This window comes from Mustela putorius, unplaced genomic scaffold (assembly GCF_011764305.1).
Source record: "Mustela putorius furo isolate JIRA1106 unplaced genomic scaffold, ASM1176430v1.1 tig00000785_pilon_pilon_pilon, whole genome shotgun sequence".
NCBI lineage: Eukaryota > Metazoa > Chordata > Mammalia > Carnivora > Mustelidae > Mustela > Mustela putorius.
Window position 1 is genome coordinate 11,090,499 of NW_025421480.1, and position 26,245 is coordinate 11,116,743.

A 26,245-nucleotide genomic window follows, 5' to 3' on the forward strand; every position below is an offset into this window, starting at 1 on the left:
TTCCCCGAGTTTTCCTTCCTCCTTTCCCTCCCCAAGAATGTGCTCGTCACCCTTGGCTAAGACCATCTGCCCTTTCTCTCGGGATAAATGCTTTCTTTAAAGACACCTGTGGACTCCTGGTGTCCTAACTCACAAGACATGTCTGAATCTCATAGCAAATCCTTCTATGTGTCAGTGTTATTATCTTCATGTTATGGGTGGGGAACCTGAGTCCCTGGACATCAGAGGATTTGCCTGAGGTCACACAGGGCTTCAGAGCCCTAATACCTGGTCAGTCCCATGTTCCCCTCCCCATGTCGTGCTACACATCACCCCCCAGCTGGACAGAGGCCGTTTCAAGATGGCCTCCCCGACGGTCCAAACCCAGTGGGTCTAACATGGTGTCTTGAGGTATCACAGCAGTGACTCCCTCCCCAGAACCCGCGGCAGAGTCACCTCCAGGGCTTCCAAAACACAGATGCCAGGAAATCCTGACATGCTAGGTCCGGGGGAGCCCAGGCAGAGCAGCTCTATGGCTGATTCTCCCCTGAAGACGCGGCCACCAATACACACACCACCTTGCGGTCTGCGAGAACGCGGCTTACCTTCTACTCAGATTTCTTCCGCAAGGCACACCACGGCCTTCTCAGGCTTCGGAACACCCCTGGTTTGACCCGACTCCTCGCTTGCCGCCAGACAGAAAAGGGTGGAGGCCTGACCCAGCCTGTTCCCCAAGCAGGTTAAACAGAGTTCACAGTTAGATCTTGTTCAGGAAGCTCTGAGGCCCGGGCTCTGAGGAGGACTTGGATCCTGGTCAGGGAGTGCTGGGGAGTGGCCTCAAGGGACGGATGGCCGATGCCTGCTCCGAGGGGGATGAGGGCTTTCCCGGCATTGAGGAGGGATGAGGTGTGAGGGTCAGAAGGCTCTAGAGCTGAGCTGGGGAAGGGGAATCTGAGATTCCCAGGCTTTGCACGCCTGGCCTTAGCAGCAGTGCCCGCCTTCCCTGAGCCCAGCCCAGGCAGGGAACTTGGCCTCCTGCCCGCCTTCTACTCTCATTCACTGGGCTCCCAGCGCTGTGCGCAGGAAGGGAGGTGGCCCTTCTGGGGGGCCCCTGCCCCGGTTATTGCAGAGGATGACTGGGGTCGAGAGCCTGTGGGGAACCGTGACACAGGACAGCACGCTCCTTGAACTCCTATCGCCAGAAATCTTCTTTTTTTCCTTTAAGATTAATTAATGAGAGAAAGTGACAGAGAGAGAGAGAGAGAGAGAGAGAGAGAGAGCGCGCACACAAGCAGGGGGAGAGGCAGAGGGAGAGGGAGAATTTTCAAGCAGACTCGGTGCTGAGCACAGAGCCCAGACACGGGGTTCGATCTCACGACCCTGAGATCATGACCTGAGCTGAAACCAAGAGTCAGATGCTTAACTGGCAGCCACCCCGGTGCCCCATCACTGTCTCTTTTTAAGTGGTTTCATGTTTACAAGCTTTAAACAATTTATTCAGTTAAAAAAAAAAAAAAGACAAAAAAAACCTAATTGATGACTGCCTTATTTCTTTTCCTCCCTCAACGTCGAGAATTAACTAAATGGGTCCGTTCCTGCCCTCTCCTCCTTCCTCCTTCTCATTCAAACATCATTTTTTAACATTTGCTATACACCAGGGGCTGAGGACAAGCTGGTTCCTCCCCTAAACTGATGCCTTTGCTCTGGGCCCCCTCTGGCTGGCTGCCCAGGTCCCACTGCACGCCTCCCTCACCTCGACCGACACCACCACCTCTGGGAAGTCCTGGGGGGTTGCGCCCCCACACCAGGTGCCGCGTACAGCCTGCCAAGTATCCGGCATGCCTCTAGACCCTGTCTGGCCCCGGCTGAGGACTGTGACCTGCCTTCCTGGGAGCAGGGACAGCTTCTGGGCTCTTCCTTTCTCACTCTGTCTCTCCCCAAAGAGCAGGAATCCCTTCTCTTCTTCCCTCTGGATACTTGGACTACGGTTCTGACCGACTGTCCTGAGGTCCCAGGGGAAGGGACCCTGGGGCCCAGAGCAGGATTTCCGGGGGAGAAGACTCAGAGCTGTCCCTCGCCCCTTCCTCTCTGTCACCCTCCCACCTCAGCCTGGCGTGTACAGGGAGGCCACCCCAAGCGGGCTTTCCAGGATTCTGGCTGGCACAGAGGGGTTGCTGACCGAGGACACGGAAGGCACCTCCAAGGCAGGGAGAGCCCAACCAGGAGCACTCCGGGATGGCTTTTAAAATGGGTGTAATGAGGAGAACCTGGGAGTTTTTGCAGGTGGCCCCAGGGACTGGGGAGTGAGGGGCTGTGTGGCCCAGTGGAGGAGGCAGGGCCCAGCCTGACCCTCCGGTCAGTCAAGTAACCTGTGTTTTTATCAGGCTGCCGTGTCTGCTTGCATTTAGAAAACGGGTTTCTATAGCCTCAAAGATTAGCAAACCATCAGCTTATGGAAAGCCCACAGCGCTCCTCTGCTCAAATGAGCCTCTCATCGCCAGTCAGGGGCTGCGGCCCTGTGACCTCAGACGGCAGCCCCAGCCCTCTGCTGCTGTGAGCTAGAGAAGGCAGGTCCAGGGCTAGCTCAGGGCCACGTGCGTAGGAAGTGCTGATGAGAATCAGATCAGGCCGGCGGAGAGAGATGGGGCCTGGGTGCTTCCGCTGCCCTTGGACTGGGGTAGGGGGTGCTGGGATCCCAGATGAAGGAAGAGAGACCTTGCCGAGGAGTCCAAAGACATGGGTTTCGGTTCTGGCTACCACTCAACATCATGGGGCCCCAGGGACCCAAAGCAGATGACTCAATTTCTTTATCCATGGGATGGAGGTGGCACCCTCCCCCCGCACCTGCAGGTTATACCGAGGAGCTCCGTGTGCTTCGAAAACGGTCAAGTTTTGCTGTTCCTGTGCAAGGTACTGCTACGGCTCTGTGGCAGTCAGGGCCGGGGCTGTCCTGGGGCATTTGGAGCAGTTCCTGGACTGGAGCTTCTGAGTTGAGCTTTACGAAAATCAGAGGGTCACTGGCTCAGTGATGGGCAGGGGGTCATTCGGGAGGTCATGCCCATACCCACCATCCTTGGTACCATGTGGGCTTTTGGAGGTTTTGTTAAAAAATGGAGTGGGTGTCCCTAGGCACCCCGAGATGGCTTCAGGGCCCTTAGGAACAACAGAGCTTTTCTGTTAGGCACAACATGAGGCCTTTGGCATCAGCCCCAAGACACAAATTTCCTTTTCCACCCTTCAAGCAACTGAACAAACCTGCCTACCTTCAGGCCAAGGGAAGCAGGGCAAGCTGTGGCCTGCCTCGTCCCCAAGGTGACAAAGAACCAGGGGTCAGGAGGACAGTGAGTCCCAGGATGCACACGCACCCAGGCCTGCCCTGCCCACAGGCACCTTGGGAACATTTTTGTGTTACAGAAGTTGCTCATGCTTGTGGGAAAGAACAATGTGAGCAAGAAATATACAACAAGAAGGAAACTCCTTCCCACTCATGGCCTCTGGCCACTCTTACTCTGGGCCCAACGATCCCTAACTTGGGAAGACCAAGGATGTGAACTGATGTGCCCTTCAACCTGTGGGTGTGTCAGCTGATGTGTATTTCCTTGTGACAGCCCCAGCTCTGACCCCAGGCCTGCGAGACAATGAGCTGAGGGCTTGGTTTCTGCGAGTGTGGCATCAGTGACAGAGATGACCCGAAGCAAATGGTAATCTGAAGCCAGTTCCCTTTGACGTGGGTTTTTCTAAGTTATTTTCTAAGTTGTTGTTTGCTTCAGAGTTAGCTTTACAGATGTGCCTGGTGACTGTTACTTGATGGGGACTCAGGGTCCTCATTTTGGTCTAGGAGGAATGATTTTTTTTTTTTTTTCCGGGTGAAATGCTGACACTAAATTACTTTACATCTTCAGGGCCTCAAACTCCAGTGTTACCAGGAATTCCAGTGACACCGTAATTTGTCAAAAATGTGTCGAAGTGAGTACGAGGGTATCAGGCAGTGGGGACTAGTGGAGCCTGTGGCAAACCAGAGAGGAAACACCTTGCTTAAAGATACCAGCTGTAAGGAACAACAAAAGCAAGAGCATCTATATATGATATATCTCCATGGCTTGTGGCCTGGGAGATTGACATCCCACATGAACCTGCTAGGCCCTGGCTGACCCCACAGAGAGGACTCCATGAGGTAAAGAGTAGCAGTAGATGTGATGAACACTTCTCAGCCCTGGCTGCCCCTTGGAGTCACCCCCACCCCCCCACCCAGATCTCTATCATTCTTAGCCCATGTCTTCTAAAGGGGGATTTTGAGGGACACCTGGGTGTCTCAGTTGGTTAAGCATCTGCCTTCAGCTCAGGTCACGATCCCAGGTTCGGGCTCCCTGTTCAGCAAGGAGTCTGCTCTCCCTCTCTGGATCTCCCTGCTTGTGCTTGCTCGTGCGCGCTCTCTCTCTCTCTCTCTCAAATAATAAATAAAATCTTTAAAAACAAACAAACAAACAAACAAATAAATAAATAAATCGGGATTTGGATACAGAGCCAGGGACCTGCTGGCTGATACTGGACCTGAAGGCCAGCAAGCTCTGCCTTTCTTCCCTCATCGGTCCCCACCTGCACAAAACCCTCCAAGTCCACCTGGGGACACTGTCCCCTTAGCTCTGGGACATCACCGCTCTCCTCCCTCTCCAATAAGGGAGGCCCTTGTGTGGAACAACCAAGAGGTTCCTACTACTGAGTCAAGACTTAGCCAATACGAACCATGGGTGGACAGGCCGAGGACTCAGAAAAGAGTGACACTGTCCCAAAAGATAAGGAGAACACAGGTGTCATGAAACAGATCCTGGGCTTTGGAATCAGGCAGACATGGGTGAGCCCCACTTCATCACTTACCAGCTGTGTGACTTTGGGCAACACACTTAACTTCTCTGAACCTCAGTTTTCCCATTTTAAAAAATGGGAACAGAACCTTCCTTGTATTGTTGCTGTGCAGATAAAATTCGATCGTGTATGGGAAGGGCACTGTCGGGCCAACAACAGGAGCTCTGCACACAGACTCCGGACAGGATACCGGAGGTGAGACTTCTCCTTAGCAGTGGCATGACCTCGGGCAAGCTGTTTCATGTTTTTGTGCAGAATTTCCTTATCTGCAAAATGGGTTCACTGCTGTTCTCAGAGGGCTACTGGAAGGATAAAGTGCGATAGCACATGTCAAGGACTTCGACTGTGCCAGGACTCCGCCACGAGCATATTATTGATTATTATTATTGATTATTGATTAACTCCATTCCGGCATAGTGAACACTGTCTCCCGGACCCTCCTGGGCTGTGTTTCTGGGATATGGAATGGAGAAGTCGGAGCCTGTTTCCTGGTTTGCGGGCAAGGCTGATCATATTCTCCCCACGTCTGTCTGCCTGGTTCCTTTCTCTGATTCCCCTAACCTGGATAGTCTGTCATTTTCACCTTCTATCCTATTGTCTGTGACCTTCCCAGACACCTGCCGACCAACACACCCTGGGGCCCTGGTGTGCCTGGGAGGCCCCTGGGGCTGCCTTCTGGCTGAGAAGCCCCCTTAGTCCCCACAGAAGACGAGCACTGAGCCACACTCCCTCCGCTGGCCAGCACACAGGCCAGGCGGGCTGGGATGAATCACTTCCCACGCTGTGCTGTCATCCACACTCCACCCGGAGGTCCTGTGTGCAGCTTCTGCGTATAGTGTTTCTTTCCATTCCGTGATTCAGAAAATGCCACTCACTCATCCATGTGATCCCCTAATCTTCTGCCAAGGAACTGAGTGCAGAGAGTTGCTGGAAACCCCTTGAAGGACAGAGGAGGGCAGCTGTGTTTGCAAGAAAGCGATCTGAGCCAAGAACACTGCAAGGTGGAACTCCTGAATCCATCACTGGGAGAAGAGTACTGGGGGGCTCAGGTGGCATGAGAAAAAGACCGGATCATGAGAGCGTCTGTTGGTGTGCTCAGGTCCCCAGCGTGGCTGTGGACAGATCTCCAACCGCCCCACCCCCAGAAAAATAATGTGATTCTTTTGTCTGACCGCAAATGTAAAACTTGCTTAGGCCAAAATTCTGATCAATACAGAAAACTCTTAAAAGGAAAGGACCTATCACCTGTATACTATGACCAGATGCTGTTTTTATCCATTGAGACATTGTCCATATGTCCTCAGGCTCAGAACTGACAGTTTCTGGTCCTTAGAGCTGCTGGACATAGCCCGGCTCTGCTCCTGGCTCCCTCCCCAGTTCTGAGACCCTATGTCTGAAATGCCACGGAAAGGCTGGCCGTCTGGACCCCAGCATTTGGGTGGGGTCTAGGCTCAACCTGGCCATGAGTTGGCTGGGTGCCCTTAGACAAATCACTCTGAGTCCCGTTTCTCTATTCAGTTAAAAAAGGGATAATAATTGGACTGATTTGTTGAGAGGATGAAAAGCCTGAGTGTGAGTGAAAACTGCAAACCCCCCAATGTCTTCAAATATCCGGAAGGGCTAGCCCGGTGCCTGCCCCCCTGCTACGGCTTATTCAACCCCAGGATGGGGCTGAAGCAGCCCCTGCTCCACCACTGAGCTGACTCTGCCCACGCTGACCAAAGGCCTTCTCCAGACACCAGAGCGGGGCCATCTCAGGCTGGGGTCCCCAGTCACGCCGGCACCACGCCTGAACATGCAGGCACTGAGGTGGGCAGGCACCTAGTTCAGAAACATCCAGAGCCCTGTTTTATCACCAGGTTTGCCCCGAGACCGCTCTGTTCCCACAGATGCTCACTCTCGCCCAGGCCGGGCTCCTCCTCGGTGCCACTCCTGCTCAGAAGCACTCTCTGACCTCGGGGACTCTGAGGCTTCCCCAGCTTGTACCATTTTTATGTCGTAAATGAATTTTAGTGGAGTCCCCAGCACGAGAAGAGGCTGTGAACTTAGGCTCGGACAGTGACGACAACGTAAGGACATGAGTTCAGCTGCTCCAAACTACCCCGCATATTCGTCTCACCACGTCTCACTACACACGCAAGAACTCGCTTGCTGGGGATCGTCCCCTTTCCTATTTACGGAAGGGTTAAAGGAGGCTCAGGGGACACATGGCTCTAACTAGCACAGCTCTCCAGACCCCGTTTCCTGTGCCCCGGCCTCCCCGGCTTCCCTCCAGCAGAGCCAGGTGGGACATTGTTCTGCTTGGATCCTTCTAGTCTGGGGGCAGGAAGCCCTGGGGGACCAGCAGCCCGTCCTGACTTAGCTCCCCTGGGAGAGTGAATCGAGCTGACCAGGCGGCCAGTGGGTCCCTGTACCCTATCTGTGGGCGTGAGCTCGTGGGCTGCCCCCGTGTGGACTCCAGAGATGGCAACGCTTTAGTCATCACCTTTTTCTATGAAAACAAGACTTGGCCAGTTCCTATTCTGGGTGTTGACCTCAGGTCCCCTGAGCTGAGGCCCTGCTCCCGCTGTGTGTCCTGGGGCACCTCCAGGCTCCCCTGAGCCCCACAGGAGGTGGGCCTGGTTGTCTGCCTCCGTCCGGCCCCTCCCCACCTCCCGCTCAAGTTCGTTCTGCCTGCCCCTCTGCTCTCTCCCCCTCTGCCTCTCTGCGCCTCTGCCTCTGCGCCTCCCTCCAGTACCACACGCTCCCGTGCTCCACTGCAGCAAGGACAGAGGATCCAGCGTCCCTCAAAGCCAGCCTCGGATGGAGGAAGGGAAACTGAGAGGCAGGTGGTGGCCATGAAGAGGAGACAGTGGGCAGGACAAGGGGCCCCGTGGGAAGCGAGAGGCCTGATGGTGGAGGAAGGCAGCGGAGAGATGGAGAAATGGACGTCGGGGTTAACCAGGAGGGGCCCTCTGGCCACTCACGGGCTGCCCAGAGTGTTGTAATCATAAATAACATGTTGTAATGATCATAACCACCTTGACAGTGGCAGGTGATACAAAGCGAGCACTTACTGTATGCTCGGTATGGGGCTAACGTGCCCTACCCGGACCCCTTCATTTGCTGCCGAGAGTCACCTGCCCACGCAGGTGTCCTTGTCATCCTCCATGTCACCGATGAGGCGGCTGCAGCTTGAGTCGGTTCAACAACTTGCCCAAAGGCCTTATTTCATCAGTGGAAGATGTGGGATGAGAAGCGAGGCTGTCCGAGCTCACGTTCCACTCTCCCTAACTTCTGTAAGAGCTGCTTCTAGAAAAAACAAGAACAAAGATATAATCCCCTGTGCCCAGAAGGTGGCTCAGGAGTATCAGGTTTGTTGAGGAAAGGGGAATGTGTTACAGATGCGTCAGGGAATATCCGGCTTCAGTATGAGGACCCCCTGTGATCCCAGGGTCTGGGAGGCTCGCCAGGGTCTTGCTAATGGTGGCGGCAGGGCGGGAGGCAGTGGGAGCAGCTAAACCAGGCCACACCACCTTCCCATCCACACACTCGTGCATTCTGTATTCGCACCTGGGATGCGAGGAGGAAGCCCAGTAAATCATGCCAGAACTGGCTGGTGTGGAGCACGGATGAATAAATGGCAAATTCATAAACTGGGCTTTTTAAATATATATTTTATAGTAGGATTTTAATGACAAATATCCACTAGGGAAATATAGCTTAGTTTGGCTAATGTATGTTAATTCATAATGTATGTTAATTCAAACAATTTAATTCACTGACAGGACTCAGGGTTTAGGCGCTTAAGTTAAGCAGGTCACTGGAGTGTGAGGGGGGTCATTGTCTGTGTGGCTCCTTCGCTCCATCACGGGCGGTGTAGACGAGCTGATGGAAACTCACTTTCTCGTCATCTTGTGCAAAATACAGGTTGCAAAACGGCTGCAAATAAGTGTTGCAAACGCAGAAGAGGAAACATTTAGATGTGTGGCTCTTTAATCTTTCTGACTGGACTCATGATAAGAAACATCTTTCGGATCATAGCCAAGTGCCCGCACATACCTACAGGCGCACCCAAAGAAGACACATATCCCTGAAACAAGTTTTAGCCAGACTACGTGAAATGCACCTGGTATTTTTTATTTTATTCAATTTCATTTAAATAAAATTTGATCTGAGATGTACTAAATTGTTTTCATGATCTCTAATGTGTGGCAACTCACAATTAAAAAACACAAAACAAAAAACAAGCTGACTATACCAATAACAAGTAAAAAGAACAGAGCTGAGAAGTTGTCTTGAGTCCTCTTGGGGTAGCAATGTCCCCAGATTGGAGGCTGTGCCCTCGAGTTAGTGCTAGTGGGGACTCTGCACCCTCTCATCTTTGGGAAACAGACACTGTGGCAAACACTGGGACTCGGAGCAGACCGGAAAGGAGTTCCCAGGGAAGAAGCAGAGGTGCCCCTCCAGAGTCAATATTTAATTGGGATTCATTTAGCCATAAAATGATCTTCAGGGAGGGAGGAAATGGGCCAAATGAGGGTGGTGAATGGGATAGAAGGCAGTTAAAGGCAACCTGCTCCCCAAAGTAGTTTTGGGCACTGCTGTGTGATCAGCACAAAGAGGGAAGGAAATAGCCAGTGGTTGCGAACAGAGACTCAGCCTTCTAATCCTGCGAATGGGGCTGGGCTCTATGCCTCAATTTCCTCATCTAGAAAATGGGGACATAATACTATTCAGTCCTTAAGGCTGTGACCTATCAAGAATGAGGCTGACCTGCACACACAAATTAGGCTCCAACTCCTGCCAGGAAGGTTGGCATAAGGCTCAGAACAGCTCATGCTGAGTGGTGTATAATGGGTGATGAGTGAACTCCAAAGCTGCTCCATGGCCACAGAGGCGGCTGCTTCAGATAGGTCAAAGGTGGGATTCCAAACACTTCCTCCCAACGTTGGGGTTGCGGGTGGGGGGTCCTCAGCCTCAATGGCACTCAATAAATTCATTCTGAGAGCCATCATGACATAAATCCTCCTTCTTGCTGGCTGCCTGTTGCTGTGTCTACCTGTGCAACCGGAGGTCACTGCCTGCCAACCACACCCCCACGCTGCTCGGGCAGCTCTCCAGCTCCGCAGTGCTTGGAGCCCCGGGGGGAGCCAGTGCAGGGGTGGGGCCAGGCTATGTGAAAAGCCTGGGAGTCCTGCAGAATCTTTGCTTAGCCGGAAGGTAAAGCTCCCTTGAATACTGTAGGTCTCCTGTCAAGATTCTCCGTCTCAAAATGTGGGGCAGGTGAGTGGCTTCCTTCTACTCCGCATAAGTTGTGGGTGTGAGGGGCGGGGGACGATGTGGGTGCCTGGGGGCTCAGGTGCCTCTTGGTAACCCCAACATCACCCAGTATCCCTGGCCCAATGTCTGGAATGAACGAGTAAAGGAAAGGACCGAGACGTTTCCTTCTCTCCAGCCCCCCCGGCATGGCTTTGTCAGGTCCCGGGCCTCTCTCGGCACTAACTGGGCTCCCGCTCCCAGCACGATCCATATTCCATATTCCACACTTTTGCTAGAATGGTCTTTTTAAAGTGCAATTGTGATCGTGTTACCTTCCTTTCTCCCTACAGGACACCCCTGTTTAACCGTTGGCCGGTGTCCCGCAGCCTAGGATGCATTTCCAAGTCCCTCCACCGGGTAGCCTCTTAGCCTCGCCTTTCCCAGCCCGTACGAAGCCCGCGCTGCCGCCGCGGGTTCCACCGAACGCCGGGACTCCCCTGATCGCGCAATACAGCCTCACGCCTTCGGGCTTTTGTCCACACAGTGCTCGGTGCCCGGGCGGTCACGGTCCTGCCCGCGGGCTGGCCCCGCTTTGGAGAACTGCCATGCTCGGTGGAAGCACCGCGTGCTCTGGGAGGTCTTCCCCAGCTCTGGGGTCCCAGGGGCTCCTTCTCCTGGCTCCCACAATTGTCTCCCCTGGATCGTTCCTGGGAGCACCCCCAAGGGCGTGACGGGCTTCCCGGCTCTGGCCACTAGAGGGCAGTGCGGCGCAGACGAGCGTGGGGCCCGGCCGCGGCCCGAGGGTGGCCTCTGAGCGCTGCGTCTCCCGAGGCGGCCCCTGCCTTCTGTCCTCACACACCTCAGTGCTTGGGGTTTGCCCTACCTCCTGGGACGTCACACAGCCCCTGTGCGGCTCCCGGCCTCTGCCGCTCCGCCTTCTCTCCTTCATGCCCAGGGCTGCCCCAGCTTCCTTCCGTGCCTGGTAGTTTTCACCGCCTTTCCTTTCCTCCGCCTCACCCCACCCTTCCTCAAGAACTTTCAGCAGCGCCTGATTTTTTCCGTATTAACTCTACACATCTCATTTGCGGTTTCCTTCGTTAATTAACTTTGTTAATTAAAATACTGCCACTTCGGTAACAATGAAAAATGAAAGAAAAATAATTCCCAAGTCCATTCCATGATTTTATGTTTTGCTCTCTCTTATTCTGTGTGTGTGTGTGTGCACGCGCGCGCGCGCGTGTGTGTGTGTGTGTGTGTGTGTGTGTGTTTGTGGTTGTGGTCAAAGCATCGATACAAACTTGAATTTAACAATTTTGTCTTATTTTGAGATAGGAGACAATCTTTCAAATTACCATTCGGCTTTATAATATGCATCACTATGAGGGAACGTGAGCTTGGGTCTCCAGGCCGTGCTCTCCATCCCACCATTCAAACCACAGTGTCTCCATTTCCAGGCTGCAACGAGCCAGCCCTCAGAATTTGTGTGGAACAAATTGGGGGGAGGTCCCCAACCCAGCTCATCACCAAAATCACAAGGGTGTCAGTGGGACTTGGAAAATGCCTGCGTCCAGGGCCCATGGTGTTTCAGACGGAGGGGTTCTGGGCCAGGGCCTGCGTATCAGTCAGGATCTGATAGGTTCTGCTACGGTAACAACCCCAACCTCCCCTGACTTGACGGAAGGACAGTTTCTTTCCTCCTTACTCATTTCAGATGATCACCTTGGGTTAGTTAAGAATTCCCGAATGACTTGTCCTTATCACAAGCCCCAGGCTGACAGAGTGGCCACCCTCTGGAGTGGGTCTGAGCTCTGTGATGGAGGCAGGGAGGAGGAACGTGGTGAGTTAGGAGCTGGCTTGTCACACCAGTTCCATCCCAAAATGACACTCATAGCTGCTTGTCTTGCTTTGGCCACCGACTCCCACCTGGTGGGGACTGCGGTCCAGCACGAGGTCCCTGGAAGGCCTCGTACCTCGATGTTTTAGAAAGCGCTACGGTTTGGGGAAGCATGGGACCAGGGAGCTCCAGAGGAAGAAATTGGGGGGAGGTCCCAAGCCCAGCTCATCACCAAAATCACAAGGCTGTCAGTGGGACTTGGAAAATGCCTCCGTCCAGGGCCCATGGTGTTTCAGATCAAGGGGGTCTGGGCCAGGGCCTGCACGGAATCGGCGTATCTCTGACTGGGTGTCCACACTTGCCAGGGCACCAAGGAAGGGAGCAGTGAGGGCGAGGCCCGATGCCCTACCTGAGAGTGCTCTTGTGCAAACAGCAGGAGCTCAGCCTGCTTAATGAGCTGAAGGGAAAGAACACTGGATGATTCAGAGAACTGACTAGAGGCCTGGCAAACCAGGTTCAGGGCAGTGGGCAGGGCACTGCCAGGGGAGGTCCGGCAGCAGAGAACACAGTCACAGACACTCGGGCTGGTCAGGACGCCTATGAAGGTGCCGCAACCAGTGCTGTGGATGGCTGACTCTTGACCCCACCGCCACGGCTACACATCGCCTCTAGCTGTCTGTCTGTCCCTTGAGGGTCAAAGCCCAGACCATGAGCATTCCATGAGCCGAGACTGGGTCACGCACAGGCCTAGAGGACTGTCTGTCCCTCCCTGAGACCATACAGCAGTGGATACCCTGACTCGGAAGGGAACTCTAATGTGGGCAGGCAAAAATCAACAAACGTTGTCTACTGAGAATCACCTGCTCCCTCACCAAAATGAACTCATCTGGGGGTGCCTGGGGGCTCAGTCATTAAGCATCTGCCTTTGGCTCAGGTCATGATCCCAGGATCCTGGGATAGAGCCCCACATCAGGCTCCCTGATCAGTGGGGAGTCTGCTTCTCCCTCCACCGCCTCTGCCTTTCCCCCTGCTCGTGCTGTCTCTGACAAACAAATAAAATCTTAAAAACCAAGATTTAAAAGAAAAAACAAAGTGAATTAATCTGGAAGGCCTTTAGGGGTTGACTTGATTCTCTAAGGAGCCCCTTCACTGCTTTTCTCAGGGGGCATAAAGAGAGAGAGGTATGCATGTGCTTACCGTCTCCTCATTGGTTCCACAGAAACCACCAGCAGAACCACGCCAGCCGACTGGCTTGGAAGAGGGTGCTCCGGTGTGGGCCCCAGAAGGATGGAGCTGGGAAGCAGGAAGGAGGAAGGAGGAAGCACAACAGTGCGGCTCTGTCACACGCCTTCGCACAACAGTCTGTCAGCAAGAGTCAAGGTTTCAGTGAAAACAAGGTGTGAAGTAACCCGTGTTGGACTTAAAATCAGGGGGAGAACAGGCATAGCTCTTTGTCGTAAATGAGGCTGCTAATCGAGTTATTTTGACCCATTTTTGGCAACAGCCTATCCTCACTGCCTGCGACCCGCATGGACACCCAGGATCCAGGCACGGTTCCTGGGGGAGGAGGCCTCAGCCCTGCTTTGGGGAGCAGCTTTGGGGAGAAGGAAAACAATATGGTGTCATGGCTTTTCCTAAAACAAAGGTTCCTAAACAGGACTGCACAGCCCCAAGGAGCCCAGGGTCCCCTGTGGGCGCAGGCCCAGGCAGAGAGTCACCAGTCAAAATATAAGACACTCAGTTAAATCTGGATATCAGACAAACAAAAAAATTTGAGTATGTCCCATGCAGTTTGGGGATCTACTTATACCTTAAAAATCACTTTTCTGAAATTCAGACTTAACCGTATTTTTACTTACTAACCTGGCAACCTTACGTAGGTGTGCTGCTTTTCTTTTATTTACCTTGGGGCTTAGGTTAAATTTTTTTGGAATCAAGATTTTTGCTGCCAAAGGCACGAGAGTTTTGAAAGTCATGGCTAGATCTTCGTGTGTGTGTGTGTGTGTGTGTGGTTTTTTTTTTTTTTACATTGAAAAAGTTAGGTTTGGGCGCCTGGGTGGCTCAGTCGTTTAAGCGTCTGCCTTCCACTCAGGTCAGGATCCCGGGATCCTGGGATCGAGTCCCGTGTCGAGCTCCCTGCTCAGGGAATCTGCTTCTCCCGCAGCCCCTCCTCCCACTCGTTCTCTCAATCTCTCTCTAATAATAAATAATAAATAAATAAAATCTTGAAAAAAGGAAAAGTTAGTTGCAGCGAATGTTCCAGACATTCTTTCGCCCTGCGTCCATGTGCCTCTGACAGCGCAGGTGCCGTTGCAGACGACGGGGCTAAAACAAGACAGGGCCACTGCCTTCCAGGAAGTCGGCCGAGTCACCAAGGGAGACAGCAGGCCAGCCGCACGACCTCATGTTGCTGGAAGTGCAAGGTGCAGAGAGGGAGTTGACACCATGCAGGTCTTGGCAGAGCAGCCAAGAGGAAAGCAGAGCAGTAATGAGATGTTAACCAGGAGTTGCCGCCGGCACTGCGGCCTCCACGGGAGCAGGAGCGTAAGTTGACGAGCATTGGCGTGTGGGGAGACACTGCCCCTCTTGGACTTTCATTTTCCTCTATCTTCTAGTTTAATAATGACTCATTTAAGACTGATGCAATAGTAAAGCAACCATTTTGTGTTTGGTTGCCTTAAAAAAACCTGACCCCGGGGCGCCGGGGTGACTCAGTGGCTTTAACCCTCTGCCTTCGGCTCAGGTCGTGATCCCAGGGTCTTGGGATGGAGCCCGGCATCGGGCTCTCCGCTCAGCAGGGAGCCTGCTTCCCTTCCTCTCTCTCTCTGCCTGCCTCTCTGCCTACTTGTGATCTCTATCAAATAAATAAATAAAAATCTTAAAAAAAAAAATGACCCCAGCAAGATACTTCCGAGGGACATCTTTAGGATGGAACAGCGGAGTCCATCCTTGGGCTGGAGAGGACGTGGTCCAGGAGCCACCTTCAGCCGTGTCCTTGAGACTCTGTCCCAGCTCTTACTGGCAACAAGAACGTGGCCAAGAGAAATGAAGGGATTCCGAAGGAAAAGAAACATCCAAAGGACAAAACCGCTCTTCACCTTATTAACTCCTAAGCAAACACCTCGGCCCAGAGTGTAGGCGAGTAAACCAGAAGGAACCCACGTCTGTGGGGGGCAGAGCTGCTCTCTATCGCCCAAGGAAACAGCAAGGGCAGAACGAGAGTTCTGTTACTACGAATACTGCTTGTTGTCTTTTCTTTTAATCATTAGGAAAAATTATTTCCTTTCCAGACGAGTCTCTTTTCTGGGAACTGGGCCTGGCTTTCAGTGAGTGTGGCAGTCTTTCGGCCCCCAGTTCTGGATTGTGGGTGCCCGAGGGGCTTACAGTGGACAAGGCCTGAGGCTCGGGAAACTCAGCCCTGGAGCTCGGTCACACTTGGCGGGGAAGGCGTGAGCTCTCCCGCATGTGACTGGGCCAGCCTGGGCTCAGCCGCCGTGTGGGCTGTGGAAACAAGACCCAGAGACGGTGCCGTGTAAGCCCAGCACAAGCCCACGTAGCCCAGCGACGCGTGAGCCAACCGCAGGCCTGTGGAAAGAAGGCCGCCTTCCCCTGCTCCCACGGGGAGCTAGAAATAGCGCTCTGCCCTTTGTCCCTGACCAGCTGGGGCAACTGCCTGGCGTGGGTGTCATCGACCACAGGCCCCTTTGTTCCTCTCTCCCACATTGTCCCTCTCCGTGCCTTCCTCCCTGACCTTAGCTCCCCGCCCCCCGACAGAGAGGACGGCAGTGCGAGCCCACGGTCCGGCATGGGGGCAAAGGTGGTTTCTCGCACACGTTTCCACACCCTGGAATGTGCTGCTGACGACCGCAGCACAAGTGTCTCCTCCCTGGCCTTGGCCCGGCCACCCTGCGCCTTCCTCACGGGCGCTGACCCTGACCTGGGGCCATGTGGAAACGTCTGGCTTCTTGCCAGCAGCAACCTGGGTGCCAGACACATGCCTCCAGGGCTCTGAAAAACCTCCTCCATGGACCCTGGAGGTGAGGAATACGGCGCATCTCATGCCGCCTCCCCTGTGCACGTTAGGCACCGGGCGGTTCCCCCGCGGGGGGCCCCGGTCTGTGACTCCTGCTTCCCCAGGGCTCAGCTAATGGGAAGCCCCGGCAGGAGATGGAAGGTGGCACAGGAGTGGAAGGAAGCACTGATTTCTCTGGAGGTCGGCACAGCCTGGCTGGTGACCCCTCTGGCTGAAGATCACAGCGCCCGTCGGCGCCCTCTCTACATTGCTCCGTCTGCAAGTTCCAGAAGGGCCTTCCTCCTTCAAGCCTCCAGCCTCTGGGTGATCACGAAGCTTGGCAGTTCCTGGCTCTGCACGGCCTCCCGTGATCTCCTACAGCCTGCCCACCTCTCTTATAAATGCCCTGTAAGTCACCCACGTCGAAACTGCCATCTTTCTATTGCCGTAACCACGCAGTGTGAGTGTGCGTGTACATACACGTAACACACACATACACACAACACACCAGCATGACTGCAAAAGTCTTGGGAAGTAACATTCACCCTTACTCCCCACAACACACTCCGACTAATGTGTGTGATTCTAATTGTTACAAATGCTCATCTAACCCAGGAAGCTGATGCCATGGCCCACCTCTGGGTCTCCATTCCTCCGTCTGAAAGCAGGGCTTAGGACCAGCCCAGGGGAGACAGACAGCTCTTGGCTGGCCGGGGTGCAGCGTCTAGCAGAGGTCAGCATGGAACACGTCATGGGGACCATCAGGTGACTGCAGAATGGGTGTCATGCGGGGCTCCCCTTGGCAAAGGCTAGACTCCCCTTTGGGGGGTAGTTCCTTTCTGTGGTCATCCCATTCCGGTGCTGGGTTTCCACTTTGCAGGCTGGAAACCCGAATTGGTCAGAAGCCTGTGGGATGGATGTGTTCAGGGGTGACTCACGACAACACGAGTGTGAACACCAGTGCTGACTCAGCCACTCACAGTGAGGATACGACCACGAGTGGGCTGAGGAACCACGTTCACCCATCAGCAGCCTTTCCTGGCGGGGGATTCTCTCTGGAAGGTCAGGCTGTCATCAGAAGGGGCTTGGCCCTAGAGCAAGGGAGGGCTCAGGCGTGGGAGCACACCTGGGCGGCCTGAACACCTTCTCCCTGGGATGTCCGTCTCACTGCCACTCCTCTGACCCCCTGCCTCTCCTCTGCCCCCACACTCCTGCTGACCCAGCCCCTCTGGTTGACCCATTAACTTTCTTGTTCTGCTCCCTTCTGTGTCCAACAGTTGATGCTTCTTACTTCAGTTCTCGGTGGCCATGGCTGGGGGTGGCTATGTCCACCAGGGTACCCCACGTCGCTCAACAGGTACCCAGCACATGCGATTAGGGAAGAGCAGGAGCTCCCTCTGCTTCATCTTCTGGGTGGTCCAGAGGTGTGGACTCAGTGTCCAGCCAATCGCCGATAATCATAAATGCATTATCTGTTTGAGTGATTTGTAGAAAGGGAGGTGCGATGCTGGGCACCTTACTGGCAAATCTCATTCCTGTCCTATAACAAGCTGATGAGATAGTACCAGTTTCCCCATTTTGTACAAAAGGAGACTGAGGCCCAGACAGGACAGATAACTTGGCCAAGGTCATAGCGTAAGTCAGCTGCTGAGTGGTCCTAGAAGCTGTTATGAGTATACACGTGTGCTCTGGAAGGACAGAGAAGGTTCTCCCTCCCCATGAGCTCTCACTCCCTAAAGGCAGGCTGGTGGCCCCCTTCAGGAACTTCCTGCCACACCCTGCAAGCCACCTGCGGTGCTGAGGGAAGGGTGCCACCTGGGGTGCCACCTGTGCCTGCTGACAGACATGGTCCGGGGCCAGCCTCTTATCAGAAGGAAGGCTGGTGGGAGCCTCAGACCACAGGGAAGTTGACTCCATGAACCGTGGCCGGTGACTCAGCTGTCTGCCTGATGGACGGTGGATGGACGTCAGTCCTCACTCTATGGCCCTTCCCTTTTTCCCGAGTAATAACAAATCCTAGCTCTGTGATCTGGTTGGTTACCATAGGAACTGGAAAACATTTGATAATGTGGGTCCTCTGGGACAGGTGCCCCGAGCAGGTCTAGGAAAAAACAACCCTTTCCGGCCCCTTCGCCCCGAATCCCAGGCGTCTCACCTACTTGGAACAGATCAGGTAAACAGTCCAGGGCAATTACACCACTGTCTGGCTCCAGTGATCTTGTCTGAACCAGGAAGTCTGGGGAGGTCACAAGTCTGTGTGCCCGTGGGATCTGGCTCAAATTCCTGCCGGAAGCAACTGGATCCCAAGCACCCTGGTCCACTCGGCAGACTCTCACATGGTGTGCCCCACACCACATGCCCGGGCCCCGTCCCAGACTGGGGGACATCTGAAGAAGGGAGACACCGGCCCCGTGCTCAGCGAGCTCCTGGTCACTAGGCACAGGACACACACCTAACAGGGCTGTCAGGTCCCAGGGCACATCTGGAATCACCAGGGAACAGTGAGGAAGGGGGCTGGGGAGTGGGCTTCTGGGAGGGGAGGGGTTTCAGTGGAATGAACCCCAGAACTTCACATTCCCAACAGACCCCGAGTGTGGGGCCACCCTGAGTCACTTGTCCATGAGGGGTCATGGATGACCACTGGGGCCAGGAGACTCGATTCTTGTCCAGGCTCAGGCACCTGTGCCTTCTTGGGCTGTGGCTTTTCCATCCTCCCGTCCTCCCCATCGCTGGTTCAAGGCTCCCTGGGCCCCTCCATGTAGAGGGCTCGGCTCAGACGGCTTCACAATGATGCCCCACCTCCCCTAAGATTAAACAGGTTCACATTCAAACTCACTCCCCCCGCCCAACCCCTTGCCCAACACTGCCTCTTCCCTAAAACACCAACATTATCCCATTATTGAGCCATTCTGCATATCCAGATCCACTCAAGTCTCTCCCACGGGGCCCTCCCTCTCCTTCCCACGGCGGCCCCCCCCGGGGCACCTTGCATGGGACCACCATAGCCACCTCCTAGATGTGCTCTTAGTTCCATTCACACTTTCTTCCCCAGTTTTTAAACCTACTCTCCAAGGATCAGTATTCCTGCGGATCTTGACGTTTGCCCTAATTTCTAGCATCTTCAATTTCTTGTTGGCATCGCCCTGAGCATTCAAGACTCAAATGTCTGGGACAGGACCCACATCCTGCCCCCACAGACCTTCTATTTCCTCTCTCGGTTCATGGCCCAACCTAGCCATAGACCCGGAAACGGAAACGCCGCCGCCTCCTGTCCTCCTCCCTCGCGCTCCCACCCGCTGCGGAGCAAACCTGGGGACACGGCCCGGCGCTCTCCCCAGTCAGCTTCCCTTGGTGCTGTTATGGATGCCGTCCCCATCTCCTGGCTGGTTCCTGCCTCACGGCTCTGTCACCTTCCAGTGCCTCCATGCAGGGGTCCGAATCCACTTTCTGACACACAGGTCTGTCATGGTGCTCGCTCTCGGAATCCCTCGATCACCTCACCGCATCACAGTGACATCCCGGCCCCTCGGGAGGGCAGGCGAAGGCTTCCTAGGCTGGCCCTCAGTCCTTCTTTCCAGCCTCACCTCCCAACGTGTTCTCTCTCTCTTTCTCTCTCTCTCTCTCTCTCTCTCTCTCACACACACACACACACACACACACACACACTCACACACACCACACCAGCCTGCTAGTTTGTGTTTCTTGGCCTTTAGTAGCATTTAGTAGCATTCTTTGTGGTGACGCTTCTGCCCTCTCCCTGCTACTCAGGGACCCCCACCCTTCCCCAAGACCCCAATCCCCCTCCGATGTCTTCCCAGCCCCAGCCCACACCCTAGGTCCAGGGCAGAGTTCCTCACTCCCTCCTCTGCGCACCCACAGGACTCGAGCACTTGCCATACTGAGCAGCAAGTCTTGTTTCTGGCTGCCGTCAATGCTGTCTGATTCCTCTTGATGGCCTGAGTCCCTCTAGCTCCAGTTAGGTGCTCTGGGAGCACAGCCCGAGCCCAGGACCCACCCTGCAAGCCTTCCTCCTCCTGACCTCTTCCTACCTGGCGCTCAGCATCTGCCTCAGCCTCCCCACCTCTACCCCCAGCCTCAGTCTGGGAGAGCAACCGGCGCTTGGGCTATTGACCTGCTCAGGGCAGGGCCAGGTGTCCCAGGGCCCCACCACCAGGGCCGTCCTTCCCGCTGGTTCTTCCCCTACACAGTGGGTCCCACCATCTTCCCATTTCCCCATGCTGCTTTGTACCTAGTAAGAGGCCCCCAGTGTTTGTCAAAGTATTGAGTCTGCCATTCCCTGTACAGAGCCCTGAGGTGGCTCCTGGGGACTGTGAGAGCCTGGGACCACAGGAACACAGGGGGGCGGTGGCCCCTGTGTTCACTCTCTGATCGTGGGGCTCATGGAGTTTATGTGGCTGCAGAGGGGCACAGGACCCACAGGGAAGAGGGGTCCCCTCAGCTCTCAGGTCAGCCACTCCATAAGGAAACAAACCCAGCTTCCCGTGCCTGCTGGTGACCACCAATGGCTAGAAACTTCCTCAGCTCCCTCCGCACCAGCCCTTGGTTCCTTCCTCCCGCTTCGGCCATCCTTCCTTTCATTCTTTCCATCATCCCAAAAGCAGAGACTTCGCAACTGCCCCGCCTCCCCCTCCCCAGACTCCCCTTCCTCTCTCCAGTCCTCATCTTCCTGCCTTTACCACACAGCCTGGTTCTTCCAGCCCCACCTGACCTGCATACTCTCCGGGCAATCACCCGTGCAATTCTCCTTCCCCAGAACCCCTCCCTGCTTTTCTCCACTGATCCAAGTCTGTGGCTCTGGTCTCCCCCTTCTCGGGAATTCTCTGACGCAGAACTGACTCCCTTACAGTCCTGTTGCAACTGGCAAGCATCACACCATTTAATATTTAATTATTCTCTGCGCTTGAAAAAATGCACAGTAGTTTTCTTTCCCCACCTCAGTAATAAGCTTCTTAGGGGTAAATCTGTTTTTTTATATGGTTGGGGAAGGCCCTGGAATATAGGCTCTCTTTGAACTCTTTTAGCTTCTTGTTCAGCACACAGTTTCCATGGGGTCATCTTTCCTGGGCGACTCTGAAAATCTGGCACAGGTTACTGGAGGCCTCAGGCCACAGGCTTCCTGGACTGAAGACGGACGGACCAGAAGCCCAGTGTCTTCGCTCCGTCTGGCTCGCTGAGAGGGTTCTCTGAAGCTTAGAGAAACTAGGACGGTCACACTGTGGGAAGAACTGTAGCCCTACTAAGTGGTAACTGAGGCATGACATCCACGAGCTAGAGCTCTCCTGTGATGTTTTCATGACCCAGGCGCCTGTGCCCAGGGAGATGAACCACGGGTTCCTCTCCTTGGCCTCACGGGGCAGCCTCCCTGAAGCTGGGGCAAAGGGGGAGAGAAGCCAGACAATCTGAGGGCCTTGTCGTGTCCCGCTTGGCACGGGGGCACCGTGACTGCTCCCTCCCCAGGGCCTCCAAGTATGGCGGGCTTTGGAGAGGGGCTTTGGCAAGCTGATTGCAGTAAGAGAAACCCTGGAGAATTTTGAGTTAATCTTGCCAAACAGCTTCCTTTAGGTCAGGCAGGTCCACAAGCAGGTCCGTGAGCACCTGGAGCCCTGTGCCTCCTGGGAACAGGCATGGCAGGAACCCGGGGCGCAGGAAGGGCTCAGGGTCAACATCCAGGGCTCCTTTTTCTCTTTCACTCCCTTACGTCCCCTGCAGATTCCACACCTTCATCCTGGGCCCCTCACATGAGCTTTTTTCCTGCCAAACCCCCCCATCCCTCACGCCCCACCTTCTCTGCTGCAGCTGCCCATCCAATCGCCCGGGCACAGACTCACCAATAACTTCTCCCTGACCATCTGGGAGCTGCTGCTCCCCCCACCTCTCCCTTTCCTCCCTCTAGGAAGCAGGCCACGGCTATGGCCCCTGGAGCTAGCGAGTGGCGGGGTCCCCTGGAGCCCACTTCCCTTGGGCCACAGCCTGGACGGAACCATCCACGGAGCATGTACGGCGTGGGCTCTGGGGAAACAAGGGGCGCAGACACGTGGTGCGTGGGCCTCGGGGTCTGGTGATGCAGCAGAGGAAGTGGTAAGCAGGCAGGCCACTGCGATGGGCTGCGGTAGCTGGAATGTGCTGGCTGCCGGGCCCAGGGGGCACCCAGGCCCGTGCCAGGGAAGGCGAGCCAGGGAAGACACTGTCCAAGGGAAGGGGGGCCTGGAGAAAGGTTGCTGCTGGGCTATAGGCTTGGGGGAGATTCTATTCTACGCACAGAGAAGCCAGACAGAGTGGGGGCTCTTGGGGGCACTGCCAGGAGGTGGACACGGCTCTGAAATGAATGAACGAGAAGGGGAAAGAGGCAGGGGGAGACTCGAGCAGCAACCCCAGTCCAGGAGAGGAGACTGGGCTCCATCCAAGAGCCGTGGGAAGTTGCGGAAGGGCCTTCCACAGGGAGTGATGATAATGTTGAGATATTCATTTCTATTCGCATAGTGGGGAAAATTCATAGGGTGGCTCACTCTTGCCCAAACTCACGTTCAGAGGATGCACTGAAGAAGAGAGGCCTAGAGGTCCCCCCAGGCCCACAGTGAGCAGGGCCAAGCTGCCCTGGGACCACTGGGGGAAATAGGGTGGCGGGGTGTCCACAGAGGGCAGGAAGCAGATAAGCTGAGGCTCTTAGGTTGTGACTAATGGAAGTAACCCACCCGATGTGACTTAAGTGGAAGGGGACACTGGTTGTAAGGATGTGGGGCCAGGCCAGGACAACAAGAGGCCCTTAAGAGGAGTCCTGATTCGGAAGTGGGGCGTTTGCAAGGTCTTCCCTCCCGTGCCGGCCTCTGCCCACCTACGTCGTCTCTTCTCTTTGCAGCCCTTCCTTCGTCCCCTTGGTGCCGGCAGAGTGTGCTTGGCCCCCGGCCCTGCAGGTGGTGAGGTACAGGCTGGCTCTGGGTTCCAGATCCAAGTTCTCGGGGAGAGACTCTGAGAGCCCCAGAGCATCTAGTGTAAGCCCCTAGGGCCGGGGTGTGCTAGGTACAAACCCAGGGGCTGGGGCTCATGACAGGTGCTGGGTAACCCACAGCATTCTCTGTAGGAGCAGACACCCCCAAAGCTCTGAGTCAGTATGCCATGCTCTCCGCCCCTCCTGGCTATACAGTTCTAGAAATACACAGATTCCTATAAGCCAAAGGACTTTAATGACAATAGCTAACCTCTCTGAGCACTTACCCTACGCTGGCTACTTCACGAAGTGCTAAGTGATTCACATGCATTCTCTTACGTAATTCTTGTGGCCCGGGGAGGTCGATGCTATTATTGTTTCTAATTTATAGACAAGAAAATGGAGGGGCAGAGAATTCTGGTTGAGCTTTCCAGCTTGTGAGGCATAACACCTGTCTTAGGGCACAAAGGAAGAGGAAGGCTGCCCTCTTAACCAGCGGGGTCCTAATAAAGGTTCACCAGCCAGCAGTGTGGGGTGCCTGGCTGGCTCAGTGGGTGAAGTATCTGACTTGACTTTGATTTACATCCTGATCTCAGGGTTGTGAGGTCAAGGCCGGGCAGCTGGGAGTCTGCTTGAGATCCTCCCCCTCTGTACCCCCCCCCCCCAGGCTCAAATAAGTAACAAAACAAAACAACAGCAATCTGGGGAAAAGGCTCTGCTTTGTAGCATTTGCTGTTTTCCAAGGTGTAAATACTCCCACCATGGCTGATTTCAAGCCACCAGCTTCCCAGAGCCAGTCTGAGCTGACTTCTGCACACAGTGACTCTCGCCCCTTCTGGGGGACAGCTGTGGTGGTGTCCAGGAGCTGTGTGATTTAGAGCAGTGGTTCTCAAAGTGCGGTCCCTGGACCAGCTCATCAGCATCACCTGAAAACTTGTGAGAAAGGTGAACTCTCGGCTCCCACCCCAGCCTGAGTGAACAGGACAGCCCCGGAGTTGGGGGGCGGGGGAGGGGCGCCCTGTGTCTTCGCTGCATCCAGGGGCTTGGACGTTTACTCAAGTGCGGGACTGCTGGGGCCAGGGGGTATTGTGCCCTTTTGCAAACCCAGCTTGTCCTAGTTTTTATTCTGCAGCTGGGAGAAGGGGGTTCATTTCCAGCTCCTTGGCAGATGGGCAAGCTGAGGCCGAGGGGTGAAGGTGTACTGGAAAGTGATGGGTGACTGAAGTGGGTTAAGACGTCACCCTGCCAGCTCAGTCTCCCTCCGCGGGTCTGTAAAGCGATGTGCCATGGACCCAAGGATGGGAAAGCTGAGCTCTGACTCCAGGCAAAGAGCCAGGGCAGAAGGAAGGTAGGGAATCCCAAGAAATGAGGAATCCTGAGAAACAAGGAAAGAGGCCCATGAAAGCCATGAAGGCCCATGAAAGCCAGCAGCGCCCAGCCCTGGCCCTTGGAGTGTGGTCCAGATCTGAGGTAAATCCTGGGACTGAGGCAGGAGGGGCTGGACCCACAATCTCTAGTCTCAGGTCTCAGCAAGAAGACCCAAGAGGGCTCCTGGGGCCGGGGGGGGGGAGGGGGGTGTCCTGGGTCCACAGCCCAGCAAGCTCTCTGTGGGACAGACCGGTCTGCTGTCTGCTCGTCTCAGCAACTTCCCTCAACCCCAGTCCAGATTAACTATTAACCAAAGACAAACAAATCTAGAGCCAAGTATCAGAAATGAGGCAAATACCGGGTCAGCCCCGGGAGGCCTTGAAACACCTGGGCAATCAGCAAGGGTGAGAAAGGCTTGGCTCATGGGGTGGGGACAGTGGTCACGTGATGCCTCCTGTGCCCTCTGGTCACAAGGGGGGAGGGGGTTCCCCACTGAGCTCTGCGTTTCTGAAGGAGAACCAAAACACAAACAGAAACTGTCCTGTCACACTGAAATCCGTAAGTCATGTGAGTTCCTCTCCCCAGAGCTTTAGTCACAGAGCAAAGATTCAGAGCCGGCATTACTCAGCAGAACCTGGGGTGCTGGCCCACTTTTGCTCTGGCTGGAAAGTCGAATTCCAGTTACTCTCCTTTCAGGAAAGCACCTGTGTAAGAAAGTTTCCTCAAAGGCATCTGCTCTAGAATTTCTTTAGCAAAACCCCCCAGACCCAACGCTAGCCTTCCTCTCCTGGGCTACTGTGTCTCCGTGGTGTCTCAGCTGGGCTTGGCCTCCGTGTGGGTCCCCAGGGAGAGGCAGGCTGCAGGGCCACCGCTCCTTCCTTCCAACCCCCAGTGGCCCATGTGCAGGAGCTTCAGATATTTCTGGTTTAAACGCTAAGGGGAGTTTTGGGGTGTCTGCAGATAAAGCATTCTGCTCAGCCAATGCCGAGCAAATGCCTGGTAGGGAGTTGAAGGCTTTAGGGAGCAGGGAGGTCTGAGGTATCAGGAAGGAGGGGCCATGGCCCACTCCATTCTCCTGCCCCCACTCTTCTAGGCTCTCATCCTTTGCAAAGCAATGGTTGATCACCTGGACTCCTGCCACAAGGCCATGGTGTGGGCAACACCTAAGTGGGCAGCCAGGTCACTGCCTTCAAGGGGCTTACATTCTATTTAGCTATCACAGGCCAGCACAGCAAGCCACAAGAGGGAACAGCAGGCCATTTACCATAAACGCAAAGCACGGAAAAGCCTCGATGGTCCCTGCGCCAGACACACTGCATCTGGATTCTAGTGCTGCCACTCCCTAGCAGCTGTGTGACCTTAGGTAAGTTGCTTAAACTCTCTGAGCCCCAGTCTACACATCTATAAAGTGGAGATTAAAATTCCCAACTCAAAGGGCCATTATGAAAAACAAAATAATGCTTACAAAGCAGCTGGTAAAACACGCTGCACTCCCAGCAAAAGTGCAAGAGGGTTCCCCTTTCCCCACACCCTCTCCAACATTTGTTGTTTCCTGCCATGTCAGTCTTTGCAGTCTAACTGCTGTAAGGTGGTCTCTCCGTGTGGTTTTGATTTGAATCTCCCTGATGGCTAGTGATGTTGAACAACAGCCAAACTGTTGAAGGAGCTCCTCAACAGATGAAGGGATGAAGGTGTGGTCCATATACACCACGGAATATCACTCAGCCATCAGAAAGGATGAATACCCAACTTTCATCTGGAGGGACTGGAGGAGATTATGTGGAATGAAATAAGTCAAGCAGAGAGAGTCAATTATCATATGGTTTCACTTACTTGTGGAGCATAAGGAATAACATGGAGGACATTAGGAGAAGGAAGGGAAAAACGAAGGGGGGATATCAGAGGAGGAGACGAATCATGAGAGACTATGGACCCTGAGAATCAAGCTGAGGGCTTCAGAGGGGAGGGGCCTGGGGGGGGCTGGATGAGCCTGGTCATGGGT

General features: G+C 54.7%; 1 protein-coding gene and 1 long non-coding RNA gene across 7 annotated transcripts in view; one reads left to right on the forward strand and one right to left on the reverse strand.

Annotated features, from left to right (window-relative positions):
* PACC1 (proton activated chloride channel 1) overlaps nucleotides 1-26,245 on the reverse strand; it is a 163,655-nt gene that overhangs the window by 67,402 nt on the left and 70,008 nt on the right. For 2 of the 6 annotated variants that reach the window (XM_045084699.1, XM_045084705.1), the window contains exon 1: nucleotides 585-703. The gene's annotated coding sequence lies outside the window, so the exon portion shown is untranslated. Of the gene's footprint in view, nucleotides 1-584; nucleotides 1,191-7,898; nucleotides 7,923-7,961; nucleotides 8,134-26,245 lie in introns of those variants that run through there. The other 4 variants (XM_045084700.1, XM_045084701.1, XM_013058466.2 and 1 more) reach the window with 4 other exon arrangements.
* LOC123393256 lies at nucleotides 9,863-11,261 on the forward strand. The gene is made up of 2 exons (XR_006607998.1): nucleotides 9,863-10,107; nucleotides 10,434-11,261. It is a non-coding gene; the product is annotated as an uncharacterized LOC123393256 (long non-coding RNA).